Genomic DNA, 17,438 nt, shown 5'->3' with positions numbered 1-17,438 from the left:
CAATGCTCATTTTGGTTGTTTTGGTTGCAAAAGTTGAATTTCTATGTAAACTATATGTCTTTAAACCCAATGCACTCAGCAAAACTGTTACTTGTTTTCCATTGATTATTCCATTTGCTTTAAAATGCTGCTCAATTCACTCAATATACATAACTCTTGTTCAATTGAACACATCTATTTTTCTGATGTAACCAGCCATTTCTGCTCTTTTTTATTATTATTATTATTATCACCTGGTATTCAAGGTTTATGAACCCATGAACTTAGTCAATTTTCTGCCTTCTTTAATCGCAAAAGTCTTTTCCCCTTCTGAAAAACATGTGCTGCAACTTATTTTTCACTCAACCATATCTTGCTGTGCTTTTTTTAACACGAACTTCTTGCTGAGTTCAACAGGTAGGTAATCGTCTCGGGTTCATTTAAAACGTCTTCATCATCACTGATATGTTACTCAGTATTACTTAAATACTACTGAAATATTAATTCACAACTTGAGGGGGTCCAGTCAAACGCAGGGAGACAGTGCTGAACACCTATTCAATTTCTACTCTCGTCCTTGACTATTTTAATCTTGCTTGATGCTTTAATTGGCGCGGGGCAATGGAGCTAACCATGGGTTTGTCTTTTGCCATGAGGCCTTGACACAGTGTCCACCCCCAGCGATGGCCACCCCGGCCTCACCTGCACCCTTGAGAGTCTAGTTCACTGAATCCCCCAGGAGACTGCAGAACTGCCAGAGCATTTCGTCGGTTCAAAAGAACATCCCAGCTGGGGTATGATAATGATTGGGAGTGAAGGGAGAGGGAGGGAGGATGTTGGAGTAGTTAGAAGATCACAGAGTGAATGGAGATCAGGGAGAGGAGAGGATTGTAGGGAAGGAGGGATTGACTACAAATGAAGAGAACTTAAATAAGGCATATACAGTATCTGGAAGAAGGATAATATGGTGTCTTGAATAAGGTTCCACCCTTTAGAGAAGCCTGAAGCAGATGATAATCTATAGTTAATATATTTTAATATATTGTGCACCCATTGCCTTTTTAGGCACAAGGTACCAATTGTGACATGGCTCCTCTGGTATTAACTTCCTGAAATATGGGAGATAATGAAAGTCTCCTGGTACTGTTATCTCCAGCATCCATTCTAGCTCTAAACTTCTTCCCATCTTTTAGATTCATTCATTTACCACATGTACATCAAAACACAGTGAAATAGGTTATTTATATTATATTATCAACCATCACAACCCATGGCATTATAAGAAAGAATTATAATGAAGGTATCCCTGTGACTTGGCCAACAGTTAACCTTAAAACAAAGTTTTTAATCATAGGCGATCATTTAATGACATGGGCAGCTTGCTGTGCATAAACCAGCTGCATCATTTCCTGCTTGACTACCCTTCAGAAAGTACTTCGAGGGTGGCAAGGTGGCACAACGCTTTGCAGTACCAGTGACATGGGTTCAATTCCCGTCACTGCCAGTAGGAGTTTGTGCATTCTCCCTGTGACCACACCGACTTTCTCCAGGTGCTCCAGTTTCGTCCTACAGTCCAAAGGCACACTGGTTGGTGGTTTAATTGGTCATTGTAAGTTGTCCCGTGACTAGGCTAGGATTAAATTGGGGGATTGTTGGGCAGCACTTTGAAGGGCTGGAAGAGTCTATTCCAAGTTGTATCTCAATAAGTAAATAAATAAATTGGCTTAATAAGACTTTGGAACATTTCGTAAGGATATAGGAGGAAATAGAATGGATAAAAGTAATATTGAAGTACGAGAAAAGGGAGCAGAAATAACATAATGTTTTTGGAGCATCTTCTTCCTCTTTGCCATCAGACTTCTGAACTGCCCATGAATACTACCTTGTTGTTCCTCTTTTACACTATTATTTATTTATTTGCAACATATTCATTTTTATGTATTTGTACTGCTGCAACAAAAACAACACATTTCACAACATATGTCAGTCATAGTAAGCCTAAAAAATTAAAAATAAGTAACCGGAGTATTATCTGTGCACGCCTTCACAGCCTGTCACACTTCTTTCACTGATGAGATAATGACCAATTGCAGCTTCACCTCAAACACTCAAAAAAATCAACTGATAACCAGAGCCACTATTGGATTTCCACTTGCAGCTAAGAATTAGAACTTGGCAACACTCACAACACGCTGGAGGAACTCAGCAGGTCAGGCAGCATCCGTGGAAAAAGATCAGTCAACGTTTCAGGCCGGAACCCTTCGTCAGGACTGTAGGGGGAAGGGGCAGAGGCCCTATAAAGAAGATGGGAGGAGGGTGGGAAGGAGAAGGCTGGTAAGTTCCAGGAGAGAAACCAGTAAGGGAAAAGATAAAGGGGTGGGGGAAGGGAGGCAGGGAGGTGATAGGCAGGAAAGGTGAAGAAAGAATAGGGGAAAACACAATGGGTAGTAGAAGGAGGTGAAACCAAGAGGGAGGTGGTAGGCAGCTGGGGGAGGGGGCAGAGTGACATAGGGATAGGGGAAGGGGAGGGAATTACCAGAAGTTGGAGAACCCTATGCTCATACCAAGGGGCTGGAGGCTACCTAGACAGTGTATGAGGTGTTGCTCCTCCAACCTGAGTTTAGCCTCATCATGGCAGTAGAGGAGGCCATGTATGGACATATCTGAATGGGAGTGGGAAGCAGAGTTGAAGTGGGTGGCTACTGGGAGATCCTGTCTGTTTTGGCGGACGGAGCGGAAGTGCTCGACGAAGCGGTTCCCCAATCTGCGTCGGGTTTCACCGATGTAGAGGAGGCCGCACCGGGAGCACCGGATGCAATAGATGACCCCAACAGACTCACAAGTGAAGTGTTGCATCACTTGGAAGTACTGTTTGGGGCCCTGAATGGTGGCAAGAGAGGAGGTGTAGGGACAGGGCTTAGTGGTGGGGTCCTGTTGAAGGTCATCCTTTTAGAACTTGGCTTTCCCTTAAGGTAGAGTCATAGAGAGGTACAACTCAGAAGCAGGACCAAGTCCATGTCAACTATCAACCACTCGTTTATGCTAATCTATTATTAATCACACTTTTCTATCTGCATTGTAATGTACTCCTGCCCAAATTCCAACATTCACACTCGCCATGGGGCAATTTGCAATGATAAATTAACCTGCCAACATGCAAGTCTTTGACAGGTCTTCGAACACCTGGAAAAAGCCCATATTAATACAGAGATCGTGCAAACTCCACACGGACAGCATCGGAGGTCCGAACTGAACATGGATCACTGGTGTTGTCAGACAATAGATCTGCCACTGAGCTTCTCTGCACCACTGCTCCCCTCTCTACCATGGCTCCAGCTGCCAGGTCCAGCAGACTTGTTTCCAGGTCCTCTGTGTTTACACCAGATGGTACATCATTGTGCGTTGTGATTGTTGACTGCTGCGAAAAGCAGCTGCATGCATCCCTGGCTCCCTGAACTGCCTGGCTGCCTTGTCAGAGCAGGACAGGCAGAGGCAGAAGAAGAAAAAACGTGCAGGAGAGGATGCCAGGCTGAACAAAGCTACACTGTAAAAGCCTCAGATTTCTATTGAAATCTTTCTTCACTTCTGCAAATGTGGTGCTCTTTTACTCCTGAGCACTTCCATCAGTTCCTTAAATAAACAGTTGCCCCCCCCCCCACCCCCAGCTCCAGATTTATTGGCCGTCCCTTCCACTGGCAGCTTTTCAGAACTTCTGCTCTTTCGGGAGCATTACAATTTTTTTCCTCTGCTGACCTTCTGAGAATGTGCATGAATATGACAAAGAGTAAGAAATTGAGCATTTTGTAATCTGTATTCCCAACCATTCCCCGAGGACTTTGCAATTCTTCAAAGTACAGTCAAGCCCTTGAGGACAGGAGAATACAAAAAGAATATTTTAGAAGTTACAGCTCTAGCAAAAAGCTGACATAACTAATGTACTGTTATCCAGTCTGTCATTTCCAACATTTGAGTGGAATATGTATATAATAGGCAGCAAATGAAAATACTTAGCACTTTTCCCCTTTGCTGGCTTGAATAATTTATATTCTGCTGTTGCTGGAGCCTACTAGTTTGTGGTGATGATGCAAGCAAATTTTTCAATATACCTGTACCTCACTATGCTTGTGGAGACGACAATAAACTTGAATTGTCTTATTTAAGTAGTAATAGCTCCTTCTTGGAAAATTCACTGATATTTATTGAGCCAAGGAATTTAAGGGGAGATAGTACTGGGACCAATCCACTGAGAACACAAGTCTTCATGATGGTGAGAACAATGATGGCTGTTTCATCAGCAGCTTTTTCTGGTACACACAAAAAATATCCACTGTGATATGCAAAAGCAAGTTAGTTTTTCTATTTAACAAGTTACTCTGAAATGAGTGATACTGGGCCACTGATTATAATTATATTGTGCAACATCACCTTACCAGTGCTAAATAGTTGTGAAAAATTCTATTTTCTTCCCTCTTATAGATTTGTTCATCATCATCATCATTATGTGCTGCGTTGTATGACATGGGTGACCACGTTCTTGACCATGATTGTACTTGGCAAGTTTTTCTGCAGAAGTGGTCTGCCATTGTCTTCTTCTGGGCAATGTCTTTACAAGATGAGTGACCTCAGCCATTATCAATACTCGTCAGAGATCGTCTGCCTGGTGTCAGTGGTCACATAACCAGGACAAATGTTACAACCAATCTCCACCTGCTTCCATGACTTCATGTCACCCAAATCGGGAGATCTGTGGAGGGAAGGGGCATACAAAATATTATTGCTTTTTAAAATATTATTGCAATAATATTTTGTATGAATGCATTCTGATTTTGCCCTTCATCACAAAGAAGTTCAAATACTGTACTCGAAGACTGACAGAGCTTTAAATTTTCTCTTAAAGTGATTTGATTAGAGAATCATGCGGCAAAGGAAAAAGGTATTTTTTCATAGCCAGTTTCATGGAAGGGTTTTCTATTTAGACCCTCTCGCACATATTCACTGATAATTTGCTCATAAAAAATGCACAGCATTCTGGAATTTATTTGAGAAGCTAAGAGGAATGTCAATGGTCAAGCTGTATCTTTGGAAAGACTAGGAGAGATAAATCAGGATGACGTGATCCCATGACACTAAACTTAGGCAAAAAGATTGTTGGAAGAATTAAGAAGGAGATAAAGAGCTGCATAGCTTTAAGGCCCTAAGAAAGTAATACTTCTCGCAGGAATCTGTAATAAATCTAAGAAATGTAATTTTGGCAGACTTGAGAGAGTTGCTTAAACAGCTGTGGTTTTACATTCATCTGGTCTATATCACTTACGTACTTCTTGTTAAAAACATTCAACTGTAATTCCGAGCTCCAGCACCAGAAGTCAAAGACCATAAATATATGGGCTGATAGTTAGCATTGATAAGCTCATTTAAGTTCTCATATATTGTATCAGTTGTTAAAAACTGATAAGGACTTATCAATCTCAGTGGTCTACTTATCAGTTTTAGTCAATTTTCAAAAAGATTGATGGTGATTCAGTCAATGCATCCCATGTGTCCTAGTCTGGTTTAGAAGCAGGAAACAGTAAGTTTTTCCTCTGCCTTTCCTTTCTAACCGAGGCACTTCCTCACAGTGAAGCAAAGTTAATGAACCCCTGCCTGTGCTCCAGCACCTCACACAGGTGATCATAGACACGCCTTTATTTACCCGTTCAAAATCATCCACGTGAAAGCATAATGGAAAACAAGAAGGGTCCCCAAGCGACATTGGAAGTTTAAATACAGACAGGCCCAGTTTCCCTAAGGGTTCTTTTCCTGAGATCTTTTGCTAAGATGATTTCCCTCTAAGTCAGAATGTTGTCATATCAGTCTACATACACTTGTACGTATTTTCCCATTTCTTTGAAAAATCACTACCATAATTAAACAGATGGAATACCTACTGTATCCAGATTAATGAATACCGTGAACTTTTTAGTAGCACAAGCTTACAAAATGCTTAAAAATGTATGGGAGATCTTGTGTTAAATCGGTTTTCTGCAAGTCAGATCAATATTTAGATGTCCTATGGTGTATCTAGAAAGCAGGGCCATTTATTATTTGTAACTTGTAGGAATGCGAATCATAAATTGTATGTCATAGAAGAAATGGCATGCTTCTGAACAAGTTGACCTCAGCTTAGTGTTATGCCTCAGTTCTAACCCACATAATATTAAAAATGTGACTCTTCAAGTGTGTGATCAATTTGTTTTGAAAGTTCTGGTGGAATCTGATTCCATCATCCTTTCAAGTGGGGCACTGTAGATCATAACAACCTTGTCAAAGTAAAGTGACTTCAATTCCCCTCAGTACTTTGATGATTATTTTAAACTGTGACCTTTGGTTACCAGCACACATGAAGAAACTAAAGGAAATAGCTTCTTCCTCCTTCCTTTATTGAAATTCCCCATTATTTTGAATATTTTTCAGCGTCCTCTTAACTTTCTCAAATGAAAACAACTCCAGAATCACCAATCATTATATTCATCCAGTACCTTAGCCTTATACCTTCCTGGAAAATTGCCTTCCATTCTCTCCAAGTCCTTGAGATTTGTCAGGTTGCCCATTGTCATTCTCCATTTTGTTAACGGTTGACAGAAATCCTTATTTTTATATTCACCCTTTTACAAAGAAAATTATCCTATACACTTTCCTAAACTGCATTTTCAATTTTTTTCCTTATGAGTTGCAAGTATTTAAGGAAATTAAGCTTTAAAATCTTCCATCTGCCATTGATGGAATGGTCAGCAATTACCTGTTGATAGCCCTTACACCAAGCCTTACTATATCTAGAATGATATAACTGCAATGTCTGATGTTATCCCATGATTACGATTGACTTTGAATACATTTGCTCATTTGGATTTAATGCTCGATGTCATTTCTGATATTAGATGTGGCTGCTGGGAACTTGGACTCTGGGTAATTTCTACCCAAAGTCTACCCAACCTCAGCAGAGAATCAGGACCTTAGTGTCCAGGAGGTAACATGGCTTCAAATGCTGCAGATACTGATAAGATAAATCAATAAAGAACTGGAATAAAAATGGCAAAACTTCTCATATGTCATGTAGATCTGCTACAGGCAAAATGATTTTTGTTTCTTTCTTAGTGGATCTAATGTTTGGCTACATCAGCTAATCATAGTTCCAGGAAATTAGTGTCCTTCAATTGTTAGCTCCATTCATAAACAAGAGTTGACAATGGACTGTTAACTCATTAAATTGTTTTTAGAAGAAGCTATCCTGCATGGACATGAAACACTGTTCAATCTTCAGAATTCTGGTTGATAAAGGCGCAAAGTAGGAGTGCATTGATTGGACTGTCTTCCTCCTGCCAGTTTGAACAGAGCCTCAATGAAGAACGTTGAGGAAAAAGCAACTCACATGAGCTATAGGGAAAAGTTGAATAACGTAGGACTTTATTCTCTCTAGCATAGGAGAATGAGGGGAGATCTTATAGAGGGGTACAAAATGACGAGGGGTATAGGTAGGGTAACAACCTGCAGGTTTTTCACCCTGTGGCTGGGTGTGTCTAGAACTAGAAGTAATTGGTTTGGGGTGAAAGATGAAAATTAAACATTTAAAGTGAACCTGGGGGGGGGTGGAGCTTCTTCACCTGGAGGGCCATGAGAGTGTGGAGTGTGGGTGCAGGTTCAATTGCAACACTCAAGAGACGTCTGGATAAGTACATAAATGGGAGCGTTATGGAGGGCTACGGTCCAGGTGTGGGTCGATGAGTCCAGACAGAATAACAATTCAGCATGGACTAGTTAGGCTGAAGAATTTGTTTCTCTGCTGTAGTGCTCTAAGTATGAGTCTATGACTCTTTAATCAGTGTTTAACTTGTTCTGTTGAATTGATTGAACACTTTAACTCTGTCATGGTCTTTTATTTTCATAGAAGTCATGAAAGTGAAAATTTGACTATTGATTATCATCCAATGCATAGAGTTATGATCCAGCTCTTGCATTGCCAGGCCTCAAATGAAAAGAACTGCAGATTTTTGATGGGCTGAAGGGCCTGTTTTTGTGCTGTGGTGTTCTGTGACTATGATTTCACCCCATTTCCCAGATTAATCATTCACCTCATCCACCACTAGCATGCAATGGCTCTTTCTTGTACCATCTGCAAACATCAACTAGAGTAGAGCAAGGCTTCACCGACAGCATTTCCCAAACCTGTCGATCCTACAGTCCAGAAGGACAAGGGCAGCAGCTGCCTGTGTATCCTGTCAGTCGTCAGTTCCATCTCAAGTCCATTTTACTATTCTTTCACCATCGGCAGGTTATAATCCTGGGACTCCTCATCTCGTGGCAGATTGAGAGAATTTTCACTGCAATGGTTCAGCAAGTTGCTCACATCACCTTGTTCTCAAGGACATTAAAGACAGTTGTAAATGCTGGTTCTGCCAGGAAAACCCACATCCTTTCTTGACTGTTACAAATCAGCAGTACACATTATATCATAAAGTTGCAGAGAGAGCAATTACAACCATGTAAAATAAACATTAGTTTCAGAAAGCTAAATTGCTGTAATTAAATGTTATGATTCTTTCAAATTTCATAACTTGCCTCAGCTTATCTTTAAGGTATCATTTGTTCCCTTAAATTTGGCTCATAAGTAGCTCCTAGATCTGTTTTGTCAAAGGTATCAAAAGGATGTAGGATGCTCTCATGGCAGAACATTTTTGTGACTTTTTAAAATAACAATCAAATTTACCTATATTTGTTGGTTAAGTACATTGATTCTAGGTGGTTTTTTACTTTCATTGTTTCATTTCAAATTGTTATCACATTTCCAAAAAGACTTTCTTCAAATTTCAGTTTTGTCTCATTACATGGCTCAAAAGCAACTTACATAAGCCAATGTTTCCTAAGACACAGTGGCATTGACAATTCTCCAATCTTATTTGAAGTAGATTGTATTAAAAAGTAAATCCGTTAAATATATTGATATTCCTGCGGAGTGGACAGCAAACACTTTCAGACAAACCTGGTTCAGCTTCCTGTTTCCTCTAGAATCCCTCCTTGCCTAAATCCGAAGCTCTTTCCTTCCATTCTCTCTCATTATCCAGCTGATGCCTAGGCCAAAAACTTCACACATCAGCAGCTTTAAGTCAGCAACCCAATGTTCACCACTGTGCACGTGGAAAGAGTGCTATTGTTGTGTGAGGCTATTGCAACAGAGAACTGTTAAATCATACAATGTAGAAAAAAAGCCATTCAACCACCTATCCAAATAACATAAAGCTCCTCACTGCTGTTCAACCTCTGTACTTACTGAGTTCTCTCCTACAAGGCGATTTCATCACCTTCTCAAATCACTTTGCTCTCAATCCTCTAACTTCATTGCCTTCTAACCTCACTTAACTTTTCTCCACAACCCATCTACTTACATGGTCATCTGCCTTTGTTTTGCCATCACAAAATATCATAATGACCATTGTCTTAACAGGTGGTGTCATCTGTGACTATTTTCTTGACTCGCTTTCTACCATCTTCACTCTTTCTCTTCCTAAATCTTTTGCATCTCCCTCAGAAAAAACTTCTTTCCCAGCACAGTTTCAAACTGTCTGATGTACTCAATTTTCTTGGACCCTCCACATGTGGCAACATTTACTCCCTTTGTACCGGGCAAAAGTCTTAGGCACATACATATAGCTAGGGTGTCTAAGACATATTTGCATAGTACTATAGTAATCTTATATATTGCACTGTACTGCTGCAAAAAAAGCACATTTCATGGCATATGTAAGTGATGATAGATATGATTCTGATACGGGTCTCTATTGTGGAGTGAGAGTGGTAAGAGGGCAGGGAGTGGGGAATCATGGTTGGGAAAAGGGGAACAGAGAGGGGAGGGAGCAGGAAGCACCACAGAAACATTCTGTAATGATTAATAAACCAGTTGTTTGGAATCAAATGACATTGTCTGGTGTCTCCAGGCTGGCTGTGTCTACACCCACACTAACCCCCGCCCTTGGCACTCTCTCTCTGCCACCTGTCCAACAGCGCTCCACCCTTGCCATTCCCAACATCCTTTGTTCCTGCCATATTTACAAAATTGCTCTCCACTCCACATTGATAAGTATAGTACTGTGCAAATGTCTCAGGCACACTAGCTATATATCTGTGCCTCATATTTTTGCACAGTGCTGTACATTATAATCGAAGCGATACCGAGAAGATTAACATGGCCCCTGTGCAAGGATGGCAGAGAAATTTATGAAGCATTACATATTTGTTATTGGAGGAAAAGCTGGCACAGCAGTTAACGTGACATTATATGGCACCAGCTGTATGATCAGGGTTCGAGTCCCACCACTGTCTGGAAGGAGTTTGCACATTTTCCCCATGACCCTGTGGGTTTCGTCCAGGTGCTCCAGTTTCCTCCATATTCCAAGGATGTACGGTTAGGAATAGTAAGTTGGGGGCATGCTATGTTGGTGTTAGAAGTGCAGTGACCCTTGTGGGCTGCTGAGCACGATCCTCGTTTATTTGATTTGATGCAAACAGTGCATTTCGCTGTATGTATTGACGTTCAAGAGACAAAATTAAGCTAATCTATAAGATCTTTAATCTTTAACATTTCTGCAGCAACTAAGATGCTAAACTCTATCTGATTTCCACCTTCGGCATTCTAGCTCCCATTAAATCTTACATTGGCCACTCCATCAGTCACCACTGTCACCTCAGCTCCATAAGTTCAGTTCATGCAGGTATGAATAAAGGTGGGGGGCATTCACTGTCACAGCTGACTGGACTACATAGAATCAGAATCAGAATAAGGCTTAATGTCACTATGACAGGAATTTGTTGTTTTGCAGCAGCAGTACAGTGCTGTAGCTGCCCACTCTTCCAGGTCTTTCCTGGATAGCAAAGGTAACCTCTGATTTCTTGTTATTGCTGACAACTGCTCTCTTAAACTTCTGTTCCTTGCTTTCTCCTCTGCCAACTCAAGTGACAAGATTCACATGTTCAGATTCAGAATTATTTATCACGTGAAATATGTTGTTTTGTGTTAACAATGAAACGTCTAGGGTTATACTGGGGGCAGTCCACAAGAGTCACCACAAATTCTGAAGCCAACATAGCATGCCTGCAATATTTGGCCGAATGATACAGATCACAGCAAAACACAACAAGCAACAAAACCACACCAGTAAAACAAGTCCACTTCCTCTCTTCCACTCATCCACCCACACACATGAACAGTGCTCCAACTCCATGATAGGCCTCCAGTCTCCAACCTCCAGCCTCCAGGCTCCAGTTTTCAGTTACCGGGCTTCAACTTCTGGACCTCCGATCAAAATTAAATCAATACATAGATTCCAAGTAGAATGTATTTCTTTAAGTATGATAATAAACAACCAGCTTGGAAAGTGGTCTGGCTGTGGTTATCAAGAGAAGTTAAAGATAATATTAGTTCAAAGGAAAAAGTTTATAATATTGCCAAGAACAGCAGAACAACTGAAGAGTGGGAAATTTTCAGAATTCAGGTTGGGTGGGACTGCAACTAGACGTCATGGGGTATGGGTGAAAGGTGAAAAGTTTAAGGGGAACATTAGGGGATACCTCTTCACTCAGAGGGTCGTGAGATTGTGGAATGAGATCCCAGTGCAAGTGGTGCATGCGAGCTCGATTTCAATATTTAAGAGAAGTTTGGATAGGTACGTGGACGGTAAGGGTATGGAGAGCTGTGGTTCCCGGTGCAGGTCAATGGAGTTAGGCAGTTTAGATGGTTCGGCACAGACTTGATAGGCCAAAGGGCCTGTTTTTGTACTTTTTTATGAGTCTATAATTCTAAACTTCAGGGTCTAAAGGAATTGATAAAGAAAAAGAAAGTAGAATATAGGACAATCCAGTGAGAAATGTGAAAACAGAGTCTACCTGTAAATGTTTTTTGGTGAAGTGATATTAGGGAATAAGAAATGGGGCAAAATTAAGTCAATATTTTATCTATTTTTCCAGAAGAAGATACAGATCGCCCTCACCAATTTTTAGTGATGCATCATCATCCTACTTGGAAGTATCATAGCTTGGTATTAGGACTTGCTCTACCCATGACTGCAAGACATTGCAGGGTTGTGAACCCAGCCCTGTTCCTCACTCAATCTTACCTCCCCTCAATTGATTCTGTCCACACTCTCCACTGCCTTGGGAAAGCAGCCAACATCAGCAAAGCCCCTCCCAATCTTCTACTCCCTCCTCCCATTTGGACATAAACTTGAGAACATGTAGCAACTGGCTTAAGGACAACACTGAACCCACTATTACCCAATTCTTGAATGGACCACTTGTCAAATAAAGAAGGAATTTTGATCTCTTAATCTACCTCATTGTGGCCCTTGCATTTCATTTGTCTATCTGCAATGCATTTTCTCTGTAACTGTAACACAATATTTCTGTATTCTGTTTTTTTCCCTTTTATACGACTTCAGTGTATTTATATATGGTATGATCTGTTCAGCAGGCATGCAAACAAAAGCTTTCCACTGTATCATGGTACATGTGACAATAATGAACAATTATCATATATAAACCAAATACCAGTTACAGAACATCTGGAAATAATGGAGGATGACTGGTGTACAACAAATAAGTAGCTCAAAGAAATTGGGATTATTTTCAAAAACAATTAATAGACTGTAGTAAGGCTCTGAGGTCCATGTTTCCTCTATCCTTAGATCTTAAAACAGATGGGGTTAGAGATAAGATCCACCAGTTTTTACCTTCCAAAATTCCAAGAACCTTGGAACAATTCCCAGAGGTTAGAGGGTGGTAGATGTTGCCTCACCATTTAGAAAAGGAGGGAGTGAGTGAAAATAGAGCTATAGCCTGGAAAGGCTGGAAATGTATAGGGAAAATGCTCGAATCTTTTTTTTTATGGAAATGGGGACTTGTAAACCAGTTATGGGATTGAGAAAAGTCAAAATTGATTTTTGAATTTGTAACTTGCAGAATAAATAAAGACAAACCAGTTCATGTGGTGGATTTGATTTTCAGAAGATCTTCCACAAAGTGCCACTCGGGTGATCGTTAATCAAAATCAGAATGCATGGTATTGGTGACCATTGGAGCACTGCAGAAATCAATGCGAGGCTGAAGCAATTCGTAATCTTTATCAGGAGTTCAGCTGAGGGGAACAAGCGCAATCATGGGAACATCGATCGTTTACTCTTTTTCATAGATGCTGCCTGGCCTGATAAGTTCCTCCAACATTTTGTGTGTGTTGCTTGGACTTCCATCATCTGTAGATTTTCTTGTCTTTGATTCAGAAATATCTTCTTCCCCTCTGCCTCACTACATTTGCCATAAACACTAATCTTTTTTCCTGTTTTTGCACTACTTACTAAATTTAACGTTTTAAATAAATATATATACTTCTTACCGTAATATACAGTTTTTATTGTTATGTATTGCAATGTACTGCTGCTGCACAACAATACATTTCTCGACATAAGTCAATGATATTAAATCTGATTCTGTTTCTGAAATGGCCACATGTGTAATGCAACAGAAAATTGACTGCTAATCATAAATTTCAACCACTTTCATTCTACCTCGTAAGTAGACATCAAAAATAATACCTTATCTACAACAGGAGAAAAAAAACAACATACAATATCAATAATGTATGAACATTTTCAATTCGATCCAGCCTTCTCAGAAAGAATAAATGTGGAGTAGGATACCAAAATATTCTACAGGCATACTGGAAAATTGTGACAGAAATAAGCAGCAAATATTGAAATAGAGTTTATAAGAACATTAATTATTTAGCAACAGTTCTGGTTCCAAGTTTGCTATTACTTCCAGTAGGTTAAAAATAAATTGACCAAATCCTAGCTGTATGGATGATATATGTTACACTAGAGCAGGGGTTCCCAACCTGGGGTCTATGGACCCCTAGGTTAATGGTAGGGATCCATGGCATAAAAAAGGTTGGGAACCCCTGCATTGGAGAATGAGCTGAACTGCAATTGCGTAGATAGACTCAGAGATCTATAGTAATTCCTACCTCTACAAATTCTTCTTCATTTAACATTTTTCCTGTTGTATCTATCTCTTCCAATTCCTTGTCATATCTCACATCTATGTTGAAATACACAGAAGCAGACAACCACACTGTTAATTAGGACTGGAATGAAAGATATGGCACAGTAATTATTTTTAGCTAAAATTCTTATAGCCATATACTGTATGCCATTAATATATAATTAGGTGCATAAATTGTGGATAAACTGAAATATATTCCTGGAAACAAACTAAGATATGCACTGCATACAAAAAGTTTCATTTACAGGGGTGTGGTGTTTGATTGACCAACACACGCAAAATGCTGGAGGGATGCAGCACATTTTATGTGTTGCTTGGAACTCCGGCATCTGCAGATTTTCTCTTGCTTTTTATTAACCAGTATGCCTTTGTCAAAAGTGACGGGCTTTCATCTATTTTCTCTCAAGAAAACTTCAAGCGGGTTTTTTTGAAAGTGTGAGTTCACAGCACTGAATTTCTCTAAATACATACTTTACCCATTCAATCTCACTTAGAAAAGCTGAGAAGTATGCCAAGTGAAAACATCATGATTTTGCATTATTATTATGTGTGACATTGCAATGAGTCAACTAAAATGCAAAACTAAATATGCTTATGAGTAGTCTAATTTTCAGAATTGAACATAGCTAAAATTAAAACAATTCCTGCCATTTTTCATAGAATTCAAGATAATAGTCAATTTGTCTTTTTGTAGTTCAGAGGTCAGAGGTATACTCTCAGTGGGCACTTTATTAGGTAGACCTGTACACCTGCTCATTAATGTAATTATCTAATCAGCCAATCAAGTAGCTGTAACTCAATGCATAAAAGCATGTAGACTCAGATGCTGTTCACACCAAACGTCTGAATGGGAAATAATGTGATCTAAATGACATTGACAGTGGAATGATTGTTGGTGCCAGACAGGGTGGTTTGTGTATCTCAGAAATTGCCAATCTCCTTGGATTTTCACACACAACAATCTCTACGGTTAACAGAGAATGGTGCAAAAAACAAAAAAAAAATCTTCCATTGAATAGTAGTTCTGTGGGCAAAAACACCTTCATAATGAGAGAGGTCAGAAATTTAAGCTGATAGGAAGGCAACAGTAACTCAAATAACCACAACAGTGTGTGCGGAAGAACATTTCTGAATGCACAACACATCGAACCTTGAAGCGGAAGGGTCACAGCAGCATAAGCTCACACCAGGTACCACTCCTTTAACTAATAAAGTGGCCACTGAGTGAATGAACATGGGGAAGGCCAATGGGTCAGAGAAACTGTCACCAGCTTCTGTATTGCTGGTGAGCATCTCAGACACTGCTGCACTCCTGGGATTTTCACATGCATCAGTTTCTAGAGTTTATAGAAAATAGAGCAAAAAACATAAAACATCCACTGAGTGGCGGTTCTGTGGGTGAAAAACGCCTTGTTAATGAGGGACATCAGAGGAGATTGGCCAGACTAGTTCCAGCTGACAGAAAGGCAACAGTAACTCAAATAACCACACATTGCAACAGTTGTGTGGAGAAAAGCATTTTGTTGAGCCTTGAAGTAAATGGGCTACAGCAGCAGAAGACCACGGACATACATTCAGTGGCTAATTATTAGGTACAGGACATACATAATGAAGTGGCCAGTTAGTGCATGTTATTTGAAAAACACATACAACCAGCGTCATCAATGGGACTTGATTTTGAATCCTGGAGAAGAGCAGAATAACTAAGCCATCAATTTCCTTCTCGCAGGGATTTAGAGCAACTGAGAGTGAGCATCAACATGTGAATGTGAAATTGTATTCGAAGAGCATGAGCCATACTTGTCAACAGCATGATTGACATTAATATTAGAAGAAAGTGTGAAAGATAATTTCTTCAGCATTGATGCATGCATAACTTTATTGAAAGGAATTTTCTTGGATTTCAAGCCAAAATCTAAATCTTAAAGATTTGAGCCACTGAAACATGGTGCTCATGCATCTTGTGAGTGTGATACAGAAGTTGCATTGAAAACACACAACCACTTCAGTAAACGGAGCACCCGTTCTCCCACAATGAGTTACTTGTGGCCTGTTTGCAACCATCTGCTGCTTCCTGATACTAGACTGCAGATTATCTGATTATTTTGGATATTTAAATTCAGAGTCCATTCTGTGCTTTTTTATGGTGGATTGCATCAAGCCGGTGTAGTACTTTTAGCAAACGCACTTTATTAGTATTTTATCTTTCCCCTCATTCCATGTTTTTCTTTCATCTCAAATTCATACAATGGATGATAACTGGATTTATTTTATCTCTCTCTTCTGCTACAGGTCCTCCCCAGGTGGTAAATGACATCCTGTACACATGAACCGGAGTTTGGGAGACCAGCGGGATGGGTGGGGAAGGACTTGACTGCTGCTGAGGGGCTGTTTGCATCTTCTGTATGCCTTCTCTCATCTCTGCCGCCCTCACGTCTCTGTGGACCTCCAGATCCTCGACAATCGGGGGCTGGGTCAAACAGCTGGGAGCACTGGATAGACTCAGACTCACTAACTCCCTGGGTCAGTGACTCTGGCCAGGAGCCACTCTACCTGCGTTTACTCACTCTGCTACCTCAGCTCTTTCAGCGATTTTCTCCCAGACACCATTTGTATTCTCTTCTAACTCATGTTCCTTTCGGATTATCAATAGTTCTTAGGAACAGAACCCTGTTGTTAACCTGGGGATGGCCTGTATTCTAAAATCATTTTCACTTCTCTCCTGAACTAGTACAACAATTTTGGTCAACATAATCTTGTCATTCTCTATCCATTCAATATGTCATTGAATTTTACAGCAATACTGAAGCTGTTATCATTTTTCAGCAGAATAATTACCTGTAGAATGAACGTTTGCAAAGAGGTCAAATAAGTTGCATAACCAGGAAGTGAACTCTCTTCTAAGTGATGTAGTTAACCCGGTTAATCATTTCTATAGATTGTGTGCTCACTATAGGCAAATTCAGTAGATCTGCACCAACTTAGTGACGCATCGCAGTACAGGAGGGTGGAGCAGAGAAGGGGCTCTTGGTTTAGCACAATCTCTGTTGTGGAAACTGAATCTCACCTTTTTTTTCTTTTGTAATGAGATCTTAAAGAATGTTAAAGACTTAATCACACAAAGCCTGCAAAGGAAATCTGACTCTGACAGTATTGTTGGGTACTCGGAATACAGGTTGTGATGACAAGTGTGGAGGAAAGGGTAAGTAATAGAGCAGTACAGTGAGCCATTAACACAGAGGCTGCCGCCCAGGCAGAGTTAAAGTTATTGATTGTAATAATTGTTCCCTTTGCCTTTTAAAACTATTGTTGTCCTGCCCAGTCTATCTGGATGATGTGTAGCATGTGATTGAATGTTCTTCCTGCTCTGTGGATAC

At 40.2% G+C, this 17,438-nt stretch overlaps 1 protein-coding gene and 1 pseudogene across 1 annotated transcript in view; one reads left to right on the top strand and one right to left on the bottom strand.

The window, feature by feature from the left end:
- Positions 1-17,438, bottom strand: part of LOC140187851 (uncharacterized) — a 135,572-nt gene that overhangs the window by 98,692 nt on the left and 19,442 nt on the right. The gene's annotated exons all lie outside the window — the stretch shown is intronic.
- LOC140187926 (U6 spliceosomal RNA) lies at positions 10,149-10,247 on the top strand (annotated as a pseudogene).

This window comes from Mobula birostris, chromosome 25 (assembly GCF_030028105.1).
Source record: "Mobula birostris isolate sMobBir1 chromosome 25, sMobBir1.hap1, whole genome shotgun sequence".
In the NCBI taxonomy this organism is placed as follows: Eukaryota; Metazoa; Chordata; class Chondrichthyes; order Myliobatiformes; family Myliobatidae; genus Mobula; species Mobula birostris.
Note: the sequence above shows the minus strand (reverse complement) of the source record. Positions and strands in the feature narration are given on the sequence as shown.